This window comes from Euprymna scolopes, chromosome 2, assembly GCF_053919585.1.
Source record: "Euprymna scolopes isolate OS-2025 chromosome 2, ASM5391958v1, whole genome shotgun sequence".
Lineage (NCBI taxonomy): Eukaryota > Metazoa > Mollusca > Cephalopoda > Sepiida > Sepiolidae > Euprymna > Euprymna scolopes.
In genome coordinates this window covers 143,408,125-143,421,812 of record NC_136483.1, presented here as the reverse complement: position 1 = coordinate 143,421,812, position 13,688 = coordinate 143,408,125, and the positions used below count along the sequence as shown (strand labels likewise).

General features: G+C 31.6%; 2 pseudogenes; both read left to right on the top strand.

Moving 5' to 3' along the window:
* Nucleotides 1-261: 261 nt before the first annotated feature.
* LOC145242844 (U2 spliceosomal RNA) lies at nucleotides 262-395 on the top strand (annotated as a pseudogene).
* A 6,856-nt stretch (nucleotides 396-7,251) lies between these two features.
* LOC145242840 (U2 spliceosomal RNA) lies at nucleotides 7,252-7,385 on the top strand (annotated as a pseudogene).
* Nucleotides 7,386-13,688: the final 6,303 nt, after the last annotated feature.

The window sequence follows — 13,688 nt, the reverse complement described above, 5'->3', positions numbered from 1 at the left end:
GAGAAAAGAGAAAGAGGGTGTTGGTTTTATATTTTTATTATCGTTTAATATTTTGAAAGCTGAATTTCTAATAAAATGTGCATCTATAGGAGATAATGCCTGGGAATGTGTTCCCCCCCCCCACAGTTTAACAGTGGTGTGACGTCAAGAGAAAGAGGGTGAGAGAGAGGGAAGAGTAAGTGGGTGAGAGAGAGAGAGAAAGAGAGAGAAAAAAAAGAAAGACGGTGTTGGTTTTGTGAAAAAAGTTGTTATTTACAATTGTTCGCATTCTTGGCCTTTTGGTCAAGATCAAAGTGTAGTATCTGTTCTTCAGATGCTGCACTTCTATTTCTTGTTCTCTTTCGGTGGAGGAGAAATCCTCCACGACTGAGACAATTTTTATTTTTGTACCTTTTCTCCACGTTAAAAAACGACCCTGGTGTCTAACTCTGTCCCGTGGGGAGGCATAGTAAATAGGTACAATTGTTCGCCATTAGTGGATGTTGACGTCACGTCACGTGACATGACTAAGCGTTTTTTTTTTTTAGTATGAATAACATTTTTTGTTATAATTATAAAGTCTACACTTAATTTTATAGAAAATGATGTATATATAATAGAAAAAAAAAATTACTGGTTTTGTTGGATTCAAGTGGATCCCCCCCCCCCTCCAGTTTAAGAGATAGCAGGTCACGTGGTAATATACAAAATGGCTAGCGTAAATATAAAGATCGGTTTTTTTATCGACGAATATTTTGAAAGCTGAATTTTTTTTTATTCCTGTACATTTTTTCCTGATATTTTTCGTTAAAACTCTTGTATAAATACTATTTTTAACCAGTTAAATACGTTGGAGACATTGTCATGGAGTTTAATAATCTCTAGAACAAAGCAGAAGAGAAATTACAAAAGTATCGGTAAAACAAAGTGTTTGTTTACATTTGTTCGCCATTACTGGATGTTGACGTCACGTCACGTGACATGACTAAGCGTTTTTGGATTATGTAATATTAACATTAAAATGACAGGTTTTTTTGGGGGCCCCCCTAGGAGAGAAATGATCAGTTCACCCCCTTTTAATGGTCCGTTTGGTGTGGAATTTCGATATTTGTCATGCGGGTGATCAAGGTTCAATATGATACATAATTTGTCAACTTTGGTTGTGTCTATCAAAAGTTTGAGCTGACGTCACGTCACGTGACACGTATTGAATAACGGTAAAATGACAGGTTTTTTTTGGGGCCCCCCTAGGAGAAAAACGATCAGTTGACCCCTTTCTACTGGTCCGTTTGACGTGAAATTTCGATATTTGTCATCCGGGTGATCAAGGTGCAATATGATACCAAATTTGTCAACTCTGGTTCCGTCTTTCAAAAGTTTTAGCGTTACAAACAAACATACATACATACATACATACATACACACCGATTTTTGCCTTTTATATATATAGACTAGCAGGGCTACCCGGCGTTGCTCGGGACCGTATAAACAATGAAAAAACAAAAGCAGATATTGAACATATGTTTGATTCTTAGGGGAGAGGAATCTTTCATCTCTATGTATTATTTGTTTTATCTACCCTAGGACTGATATTGTTCATGTTTTATCCCTAGCATAGGTAATTTACAGCATGTATATGAAATTGTTTTACCTTAGGGAGAAGAGAACAGGTAATATACAACATAATGTGTCTATATTACATCCCTGGCAACGCCTAGAAACCAGCTAGAACATGTATTTCAGTCAATCTTTATTATATCCTGGGCTATGCCGGGAAACCAGCTAATCTCTTTTTAGTGACTTGACCACCAAAATACCTCCCTAAGTGTGTCCTTTCTTTTGAACTTATTAGATATAGGTATCTAGAAATGTGTGTGAAATTTTGTTGAATGCATTGTTCACTATGATTTTCTTATTGTTCTACACAATATCAACTGTAGCGAAATAACACAGTAAACTTAGTGTAGTGTTAGAATAAAGAGCAAAGGAAAAAATTAGAATCATATTTTGTAATTGCAAATCTAAATTTGCTAGCATGTACCAGTATTTGCCAGGTTGTGGAAATTTGGAACTTATAACATATGTAGTGGCCTTTTCCTAGATACCTATTGCTAAAAATTATACTTTCATTTTGTTAGAAAAATCTCTCTTCAGATGCCCTGCATCATTCAAAATAAAAACAAATATTTTTATAATTGTTTCAGTATATTGCTACACAATGTGAAAGTTTTTAACGTTTGTAAAAAAAATCATGAATGTGCTTATATTGCAAAAAAGAAAATATCAGTGCACAGTATTGAAAGTGTTTGAGATTCAAAAGTCTGTAACATTTCTACTAACTTCATAAGATGTCATGTGAGAAACTGAATTGAATATCAAGACATTATCTGAAGCGTTTTTATTTTGGTGTAACATATGTCTTTACAGTGAACCTTAACTTTTAATAAACAGATTGGTATGCAATGACATAGGCTAAGAATCTTTAAAATATATATAAATTGGAAAAATGTGTGAACAAATGAAAAAAAAATGATCCGCTCCACTTGATGACATCAAGCACAGTAATATTTTAGTGAAGAAAATATGAAATTGATGTTCAGTGATTAGTTTGGATGAATGAGAAAATGTAATTGTTTGATGCATAAAAATAACTCAGTTGCTGTATTTGATATTAAGCAGCAAAATATAGTGATTTGAATATTTGGGAAAACATCAAACCAGATTATGTAAAAAGAAAAAAAAAAGATGAAATTAGAAAATATATATTTTATGTTTATGAGTTCTGCCAATCAAAATTTTGTGGCAGAAATTGGGTGATTACCATGCAATTTTATTTTGGTAAAATTCTTAAATTATTAGAATGTTTATTATAATTTCTATTTAGTGACTTGTTATAATCAAAATCCGCCCTAAAGAGTGTCCTTTCTTTTATTAGGTATCAGAGTAGGTATCAAGATTTCTACTTCTATACAAATGTGATATTTCAGATCTGTACATAAAAAATTTGTTGAATATATAGGTTGAGAATTGTTCTGTGTCGCTCTCTCTCACACACACACGCATTCTCACTTTTATAGATATAATAGATAGATTACTCTAGATATATTTCCATATGTCTGAATACCCTATATACAAATTTTCAAATCTGTAGATAAAAAAATTTGTTGAGTATATAGGTTGAAAATTGTTCTCTCTCTCTCTCTCACACACACATTCTCAATTTTAGAGATATAATAGATAGATTATGCTAGATATATTTCCATATGTCTGAATACCCTATATACAAATTTTCTAATCTGTAGATCAAATATTTGTTGAATATATAGGTTGAAAATTGTTCTTACTCTCTCTCTCTCTCTCTGGCTACCTCACACACACATTCTAACTTTTATAGATATAATAGATAGATTATGCTAGATATATTTCCATATGTGTGAATACCCTATATACAAATTTTCTAATTTGTAGATAAAAAATTTGTAGAGTGCATAGGTTGAGAATTGTTCTCTCTATCTCTCACACACACACATTCTAACTTTTAAAGATATAATAGATTATGCTAGATATATTTCGATATTTCTGAATACCCTATATATAAAAATTTGTTGAATGTATAGGTTGAGAACTGTTCTCTCTCTCTCTCTCTCTCTCTCTCGCTCACACACACACACATTCTCACTTTTATAGATATAATAGAAAGATTATCCTAGATATATTTCTATTTGTATGAATACTCTATATACAAATTTTAAAATCTGTAGATAAAGAATTTGTTGAGTATATGGGTTGAGAATTGTTCTCTCTCTATCTCTCTCTCTCTCTCTCACACACACACACACACATTCTCACTTTTATAGATATAATAGATTATGCTAGATATATTTCCATATGTCTGAATACCCTATATACAAATTTTCAAATCTGTAGATAAAAAATTTGTTGAGTATATAGGTTGAGAATTGTTCTCTCTCTCTCTATCACACACATTCTCACTTTTATAGATATAATAGACAGATTATGCCAGATATATTGAAATATGTCTGAATGCCCAATATACAAATTTTGAAATCTGTAGATAAAAAATTTGTTGTATACATAGGTTGACAATTGTCCTCTCTCTCACACACACACACATTCTCACTTTTATACATATAATAGATAGATTATGCTAGATATATTTCTATATGTCTGAACACACTATATACAAATGTTCAAATCTGTGGATAAAAAATTTGTTGAATGTATAGGTTGAGAATTTTTATCTCTCTCTTTTTCTCTCTCTCTCTCTCGCTATCTCACACACACGCATTCTCACTTTTATAGATAAAATAGATAGATTATGCTAGATATATTTCCATATGTCTGAATACCCTATATACAAAGTTTCAAATCTGTAGATAAAAAATTTGTTGAATATATAGGTTTAGAATTGTTCTCTCTCTCTCTCACACACACACATTCTAACTTTTGTAGTTATAATAGATAGATTATGCTAGATATATTTCCATATGTCTGAATACCCTATATACAAATTTTCTAAACTGTAGGTAAAAAATTTGTTGAGTATGTAGGTTAAGAATTGTTCTCTCTCTCTCTCTCTCACACACACACACACACAAGTTCTCACTTTTATAGATATAATAGATAGATTATGCTAGATATATTTCTATATGTCTGCCTACCCTATATACAAATTTCCAAATCTGTGCCCAAAAATGTGTGGAATATATAGGTTGAGAATTGTTCTCTCTCTCTCTCTCTCTCACACATATTCTCACTTTTATAGGTTATATAGGTTGAGAATTTTTTGCTCTTTCCATCACTCACATTCACACTTTTATAGATATAATACATAGATTATGCCAGATATATTTACATATGTCTGAATACCCAATATACACATTTTCAAATCTGTAGATAAAAAATTAGTTGAATATATAGGTTGAGAATTGTTCTCTCTCTCTCTCTTTCTCTCTCTCTCACACACACATTCTCACTTTTATAGATATAATAGATAGATTATGCTAGATATATTTCCATACGTCTGAATACCCTATATCCAAATTTTCTAATATGTAGATAAAAAATTTGTTGAATATATAGGGTGAGAATTTTCCTTCCTCTCTTTCTCTCTCTCTCTTTCTCACACACACACAAGCTGAAAATTGTTCTCTCTCTCTCTCTGACTCTCTCTCTCTCTCTCACACACACACACATGGTCATTTTATAGATATAATAGATAGGTTATGCTAGATATATTTCTATATGTTTGAATACCCTATATACAAATTTTTAAATCTGTAGATAAAAAATTTGTTGAGTATATAGGTTGAGAATTGTTCTTTCTCTCTCTCTCACACACACATTCTCACTTTTATAGATATAATAGATGATGCTAGATATATTTCCAAATGTCTGAATACCCTATATACAAATTTTCAAATCTGTAAAGATAGAATTTGTTGAATATATAGGTTGAGAATTGTTCTCTCTCTCTCTCTTTCACACACATTCTCACTTTTATAGATATAATAGATAGATTATGCTAGATATATTTCCTTATGTCTGAATACCCTATATACAAATTATCAAATCTGTAGATACAAAATTTGTTGAGTATATAGGTTGAGAATTGTTCTCTCTCTCTCTCTCTCTCTCACTCACTCACTCACTCACTCACTCACACACACACTCACACATTCTACCTTTTATAGATATAATAGATTATGCTAGATATATTTCCATATGTCTGAATACCCTGTATACAAATTTTCAGATCTGTACATAAAAATTAGTTGAATATATAGGTTGAGAATTGTTCTCTCTCTCTCTCTTCTCTCTCTCTCTTTCACACACATTCTCACTTTTCTAGATATAATAGATAGATTATGCTAGATATATTTCCATATGTCTGAATACCCTATATACAAATTTTCTAATCGGTAGATAAAAAATTTGTTGAATATATAGGGTGAGAATTGTACTTACTCTCTCTCTCTCTCTCTCTCTCTCTCTCTCACGCACACATTCTCACTTTTATGGATATAATAGATAGATTATGCTGGATATATTTCCATATGTCTGAATACCCTATATACAAATGGTCAAATCTGTAGATAACAAATTTATTGAATAGATAGGTTGAGAATTGTTCTCTCTCTCTCTCTCGCAACCTTACACACACAACCACACGCAAACATTCTGACTTTTATAGATATAATAGATCGATTATGCTAGATATATTTCCATATGTCTGAATACCCAATATACAAATTTTCAAATCTGTAGGTAAAAAATTTGTTGAATATATAGGTTGAGAATTGTTCTCTCTCTCTCACACACTCACATTCTCACTTTTATAGATATAATGTATAGATTATGCTAGATATATTTCTATATGTCTGAATACCCTATATACAAAGTTTAAAATCCGTAGATAAAAATACGTTGAGTATATAGGTTGAGAATTGTTCTCTCTCTCTCTTACGCACACACACACACACACACACACACATTTTCACTTTTATAGATATAATAGATAGATTATGCTAGATATATTTCCATATGTCTGAATACCCTATATACAAATTTTCAAATCTGTAGATAAAAAATGTATTGAATATATAGGTTGAGAATTGTTGTCTCTCTCTCTCTCTCTCTCTCTCTCTGGCTACCTCACACACACACACACACATTTTCACTTTTATAGATATAATAGATAGATTATGCTAGATATATTTCCATATGTCTGAATACCCTATATACAAACTTTCAAATCTGTAGATAAAAAATTTGTTGAGTATATAGGTTGAGAATTGTTCTCTCTCTCTCACACGAAACTGTGCGCTCGGCTTCTTCCCCCCCTTCCCACCCCAAATGCTTGGGAAACTGTGCACTGTTTTTGTTGGTTTTCAAGCTGCCTCTTCCCCCCCCACACACACACACAGTTTAACAGTAGTAGGAGGTCAAGAGAAAGAGGGTGAGAGAGAGAGAAGAGTAAGTTGGTGAGAGAGAGAGAAAAGAGAAAGAGGGTGTTGGTTTTATATTTTTATTATCGTCTAATATTTTGAAAGCTGAATTTCTAATAAAATGTGCATCTATAGGAGATAATGCCTGGGAATGTGTTCCCCCCCCCCCACAGTTTAACAGTGGTGTGACGTCAAGAGAAAGAGGGTGAGAGAGAGGGAAGAGTAAGTGGGTGAGAGAGAGAAAGAGAGAGAAAAAAAAGAAAGACGGTGTTGGTTTTGTGAAAAAAGTTGTTATTTACAATTGTTCGCATTCTTGGCCTTTTGGTCAAGATCAAAGTGTAGTATCTGTTCTTCAGATGCTGCACTTCTATTTCTTGTTCTCTTTCGGTGGAGGAGAAATCCTCCACGACTGAGACAATTTTTATTTTTGTACCTTTTCTCCACGTTAAAAAACGACCCTGGTGTCTAACTCTGTCCCGTGGGGAGGCATAGTAAATAGGTACAATTGTTCGCCATTAGTGGATGTTGACGTCACGTCACGTGACATGACTAAGCGTTTTTTTTTTTTAGTATGAATAACATTTTTTGTTTTAATTATAAAGTCTACACTTAATTTTATAGAAAATGATGTATATATAATAGAAAAAAAAAATTACTGGTTTTGTTGGATTCAAGTGGATCCCCCCCCCCTCCAGTTTAAGAGATAGCAGGTCACGTGGTAATATACAAAATGGCTAGCGTAAATATAAAGATCGGTTTTTTTATCGACGAATATTTTGAAAGCTGAATTTTTTTTTATTCCTGTACATTTTTTCCTGATATTTTTCGTTAAAACTCTTGTATAAATACTATTTTTAACCAGTTAAATACGTTGGAGACATTGTCATGGAGTTTAATAATCTCTAGAACAAAGCAGAAGAGAAATTACAAAAGTATCGGTAAAACAAAGTGTTTGTTTACATTTGTTCGCCATTACTGGATGTTGACGTCACGTCACGTGACATGACTAAGCGTTTTTGGATTATGTAATATTAACATTAAAATGACAGGTTTTTTTGGGGGCCCCCCCTAGGAGAGAAATGATCAGTTCACCCCCTTTTAATGGTCCGTTTGGTGTGGAATTTCGATATTTGTCATGCGGGTGATCAAGGTTCAATATGATACATAATTTGTCAACTTTGGTTGTGTCTGTCAAAAGTTTGAGCTGACGTCACGTCACGTGACACGTATTGAATAACGTTAAAATGACAGGTTTTTTGGGGGGCCCCCCTAGGAGAAAAACGATCAGTTGACCCCTTTCTACTGGTCCGTTTGACGTGAAATTTCGATATTTGTCATCCGGGTGATCAAGGTGCAATATGATACCAAATTTGTCAACTCTGGTTCCGTCTTTCAAAAGTTTTAGCGTTACAAACAAACATACATACATACATACATACACACCGATTTTTGCCTTTTATATATATAGAAGACTAGCAGGGCTACCCGGCGTTGCTCGGGACCGTATAAACAATGAAAAAACAAAAGCAGATATTGAACATATGTTTGATTCTTAGGGGAGAGGAATCTTTCATCTCTATGTATTATTTGTTTTATCTACCCTAGGACTGGTATTGTTCATGTTTTATCCCTAGCATAGGTAATTTACAGCATGTATATGCAATTGTTTTACCTTAGGGAGAAGAGAACAGGTAATATACAACATAATGTGTCTATATTACATCCCTGGCAACGCCTAGAAACCAGCTAGAACATGTATTTCAGTCAATCTTTATTATATCCTAGGCTATGCCGGGAAACCAGCTAATCTCTTTTTAGTGACTTGACCACCAAAATACCTCCCTAAGTGTGTCCTTTCTTTTGAACTTATTAGATATAGGTATCTAGAAATGTGTGTGAAATTTTGTTGAATGCATTGTTCACTATGATTTTCTTATTGTTCTACACAATATCAACTGTAGCGAAATAACACAGTAAACTTAGTGTAGTGTTAGAATAAAGAGCAAAGGAAAAAATTAGAATCATATTCTGTAATTGCAAATCTAAATTTGCTAGCATGTACCAGTATTTGCCAGGTTGTGGAAATTTGGAACTTATAACATATGTAGTGGCCTTTTCCTAGATACCTATTGCTAAAAATTATACTTTCATTTTGTTAGAAAAATCTCTCTTCAGATGCCCTGCATCATTCAAAATAAAAACAAATATTTTTATAATTGTTTCAGTATATTGCTACACAATGTGAAAGTTTTTAAAGTTTGTAAAAAAAATCATGAATGTGCTTATATTGCAAAAAAGAAAATATCAGTGCACAGTATTGAAAGTGTTTGAGATTCAAAAGTCTGTAACATTTCTACTAACTTCATAAGATGTCATGTGAGAAACTGAATTGAATATCAAGACATTATCTGAAGCGTTTTTATTTTGGTGTAACATATGTGTTTACAGTGAACCTTAACTTTTAATAAACAGATTGGTATGCAATGACATAGGCTAAGAATCTTTAACAAAATATATATAAATTGGAAAAATGTGTGAACAAATGAAAAAAAAATGATCCGCTCCACTTGATGACATCAAGCACAGTAATATTTTAGTGAAGAAAATATGAAATTGATGTTCAGTGATTAGTTTGGATGAATGAGAAAATGTAATTGTTTGATGCATAAAAATAACTCAGTTGCTGTATTTGATATTAAGCAGCAAAATATAGTGATTTGAATATTTGGGAAAACATCAAACCAGATTATGTAAAAAGAAAAAAAAAAGATGAAATTAGAAAATATATATTTTATGTTTATGAGTTCTGCCAATCAAAATTTTGTGGCAGAAATTGGGTGATTACCATGCAATTTTATTTTGGTAAAATTCTTAAATTATTAGAATGTTTATTATAATTTCTAATTAGTGACTTGTTATAATCAAAATCCGCCCTAAAGAGTGTCCTTTCTTTTATTAGGTATCAGAGTAGGTATCAAGATTTCTACTTCTATACAAATGTGATATTTCAGATCTGTACATAAAAAATTTGTTGAATATATAGGTTGAGAATTGTTCTGTGTCGCTCTCTTTCACACACACACGCATTCTCACTTTTATAGATATAATAGATAGATTACTCTAGATATATTTCCATATGTCTGAATACCCTATATACAAATTTTCAAATCTGTAGATAAAAAAATTTGTTGAGTATATAGGTTGAAAATTGTTCTCTCTCTCTCTCTCACACACACATTCTCAATTTTAGAGATATAATAGATAGATTATGCTAGATATATTTCCATATGTCTGAATACCCTATATACAAATTTTCTAATCTGTAGATCAAATATTTGTTGAATATATAGGTTGAAAATTGTTCTTACTCTCTCTCTCTCTCTCTCTGGCTACCTCACACACACACATTCTAACTTTTATAGATATAATAGATAGATTATGCTAGATATATTTCCATATGTGTGAATACCCTATATACAAATTTTCTAATTTGTAGATAAAAAATTTGTAGAGTGCATAGGTTGAGAATTGTTCTCTCTATCTCTCACACACACACATTCTAACTTTTAAAGATATAATAGATTATGCTAGATATATTTCGATATTTCTGAATACCCTATATATAAAAATTTGTTGAATGTATCGGTTGAGAACTGTTCTCTCTCTCTCTCTCTCTCTCTCTCTCGCTCACACACACACACATTCTCACTTTTATAGATATAATAGAAAGATTATCCTAGATATATTTCTATTTGTATGAATACTCTATATAAAAATTTTAAAATCTGTAGATAAAGAATTTGTTGAGTATATGGGTTGAGAATTCTTCTCTCCCTCTCTCTCTCTCTCACACACACACACACATTCTCACTTTTATAGATATAATAGATTATGCTAGATATATTTCCCTATGTCTGAATACCCTATATACAAATTTTCAAATCTGTAGATAAAAAATTTGTTGAGTATATAGGTTGAGAATTGTTCTCTCTCTTTCTATCACACACATTCTCACTTTTATAGATATAATAGACAGATTATGCCAGATATATTGAAATATGTCTGAATGCCCAATATACAAATTTTGAAATCTGTAGATAAAAAATTTGTTGTATACATAGGTTGAGAATTGTCCTCTCTCTCACACACACACACATTCTCACTTTTATACATATAATAGATAGATTATGCTAGATATATTTCTATATGTCTGAACACCCTATATACAAATGTTCAAATCTGTGGATAAAAAATTTGTTGAATGTATAGGTTGAGAATTTTTATCTCTCTCTTTCTCTCTCTCTCTCTCTCTCGCTATCTCACACACACGCATTCTCACTTTTATAGATAAAATAGATAGATTATGCTAGATATATTTCCATATGTCTGAATACCCTATATACAAAGTTTCAAATCTGTAGATAAAAAATTTGTTGAATATATAGGTTTAGAATTGTTCTCTCTCTCTCTCACACACACATTCTAACTTTTGTAGTTATAATAGATAGATTATGCTAGATATATTTCCATATGTCTGAATACCCTATATACAAATTTTCTAAACTGTAGGTAAAAAATTTGTTGAGTATGTAGGTTAAGAATTGTTCTCTCTCTCTCTCACACACACACACACACAAGTTCTCACTTTTATAGATATAATAGATAGATTATGCTAGATATATTTCTATATGTCTGCCTACCCTATATACAAATTTCCAAATCTGTGCCCAAAAATGTGTGGAATATATAGGTTGAGAATTGTTCTCTCTCTCTCTCTCTCACACACATATTCTCACTTTTATAGGTTATATAGGTTGAGAATTTTTTGCTCTTTCCATCACTCACATTCACACTTTTATAGATATAATACATAGATTATGCCAGATATATTTACATATGTCTGAATACCCAATATACACATTTTCAAATCTGTAGATAAAAAATTAGTTGAATATATAGGTTGAGAATTGTTCTCTCTCTCTCTCTCTTTCTCTCTCTCTCACACACACATTCTCACTTTTATAGATATAATAGATAGATTATGCTAGATATATTTCCATACGTCTGAATACCCTATATCCAAATTTTCTAATATGTAGATAAAAAATTTGTTGAATATATAGGGTGAGAATTTTCCTTCCTCTCTTTCTCTCTCTCTCTTTCTCACACACACACACGCTGAAAATTGTTCTCTCTCTCTCTCTGACTCTCTCTCTCTCTCACACACACACACACATGGTCATTTTATAGATATAATAGATAGGTTATGCTAGATATATTTCTATATGTCTGAATACCCTATATACAAATTTTTAAATCTGTAGATAAAAAATTTGTTGAGTATATAGGTTGAGAATTGTTCTTTCTCTCTCTCTCACACACACATTCTCACTTTTATAGATATAATAGATTATGCTAGATATATTTCCAAATGTCTGAATACCCTATATACAAATTTTCAAATCTGTAAAGATAGAATTTGTTGAATATATAGGTTGAGAATTGTTCTCTCTCTCTCTCTCTTTCACACACATTCTCACTTTTATAGATATAATAGATAGATTATGCTAGATATATTTCCTTATGTCTGAATACCCTATATACAAATTATCAAATCTGTAGATACAAAATTTGTTGAGTATATAGGTTGAGAATTGTTCTCTCTCTCTCTCTCTCACTCACTCACTCACTCACACACACACACACACACATTCTACCTTTTATAGATATAATAGATTATGCTAGATATATTTCCATATGTCTGAATACCCTGTATACAAATTTTCAGATCTGTACATAAAATTAGTTGAATATATAGGTTGAGAATTGTTCTCTCTCTCTCTCTTCTCTCTCTCTCTTTCACACACATTCTCACTTTTCTAGATATAATAGATAGATTATGCTAGATATATTTCCATATGTCTGAATACCCTATATACAAATTTTCTAATCGGTAGATAAAAAATTTGTTGAATATATAGGGTGAGAATTGTACTTACTCTCTCTCTCTCTCTCTCTCACGCACACATTCTCACTTTTATGGATATAATAGATAGATTATGCTGGATATATTTCCATATGTCTGAATACCCTATATACAAATGGTCAAATCTGTAGATAACAAATTTATTGAATAGATAGGTTGAGAATTGTTCTCTCTCTCTCTCTCGCAACCTTACACACACAACCACACGCAAACATTCTGACTTTTATAGATATAATAGATCGATTATGCTAGATATATTTCCATATGTCTGAATACCCAATATACAAATTTTCAAATCTGTAGGTAAAAAATTTGTTTAATATATAGGTTGACAATTGTTCTCTCTCTCTCACACACTCACATTCTCACTTTTATAGATATAATGTATAGATTATGCTAGATATATTTCTATATGTCTGAATACCCTATATACAAAGTTTAAAATCCGTAGATAAAAATACGTTGAGTATATAGGTTGAGAATTGTTCTCTCTCTCTCTTACGCACACACACACACACACACACACACACACACATTTTCACTTTTATAGATATAATAGATAGATTATGCTAGATATATTTCCATATGTCTGAATACCCTATATACAAATTTTCAAATCTGTAGATAAAAAATGTATTGAATATATAGGTTGAGAATTGTTGTCTCTCTCTCTCTCTCTCTCTCTCTCTGGCTACCTCACACACACACACATTTTCACTTTTATAGATATAATAGATAGATTATGCTAGATATAT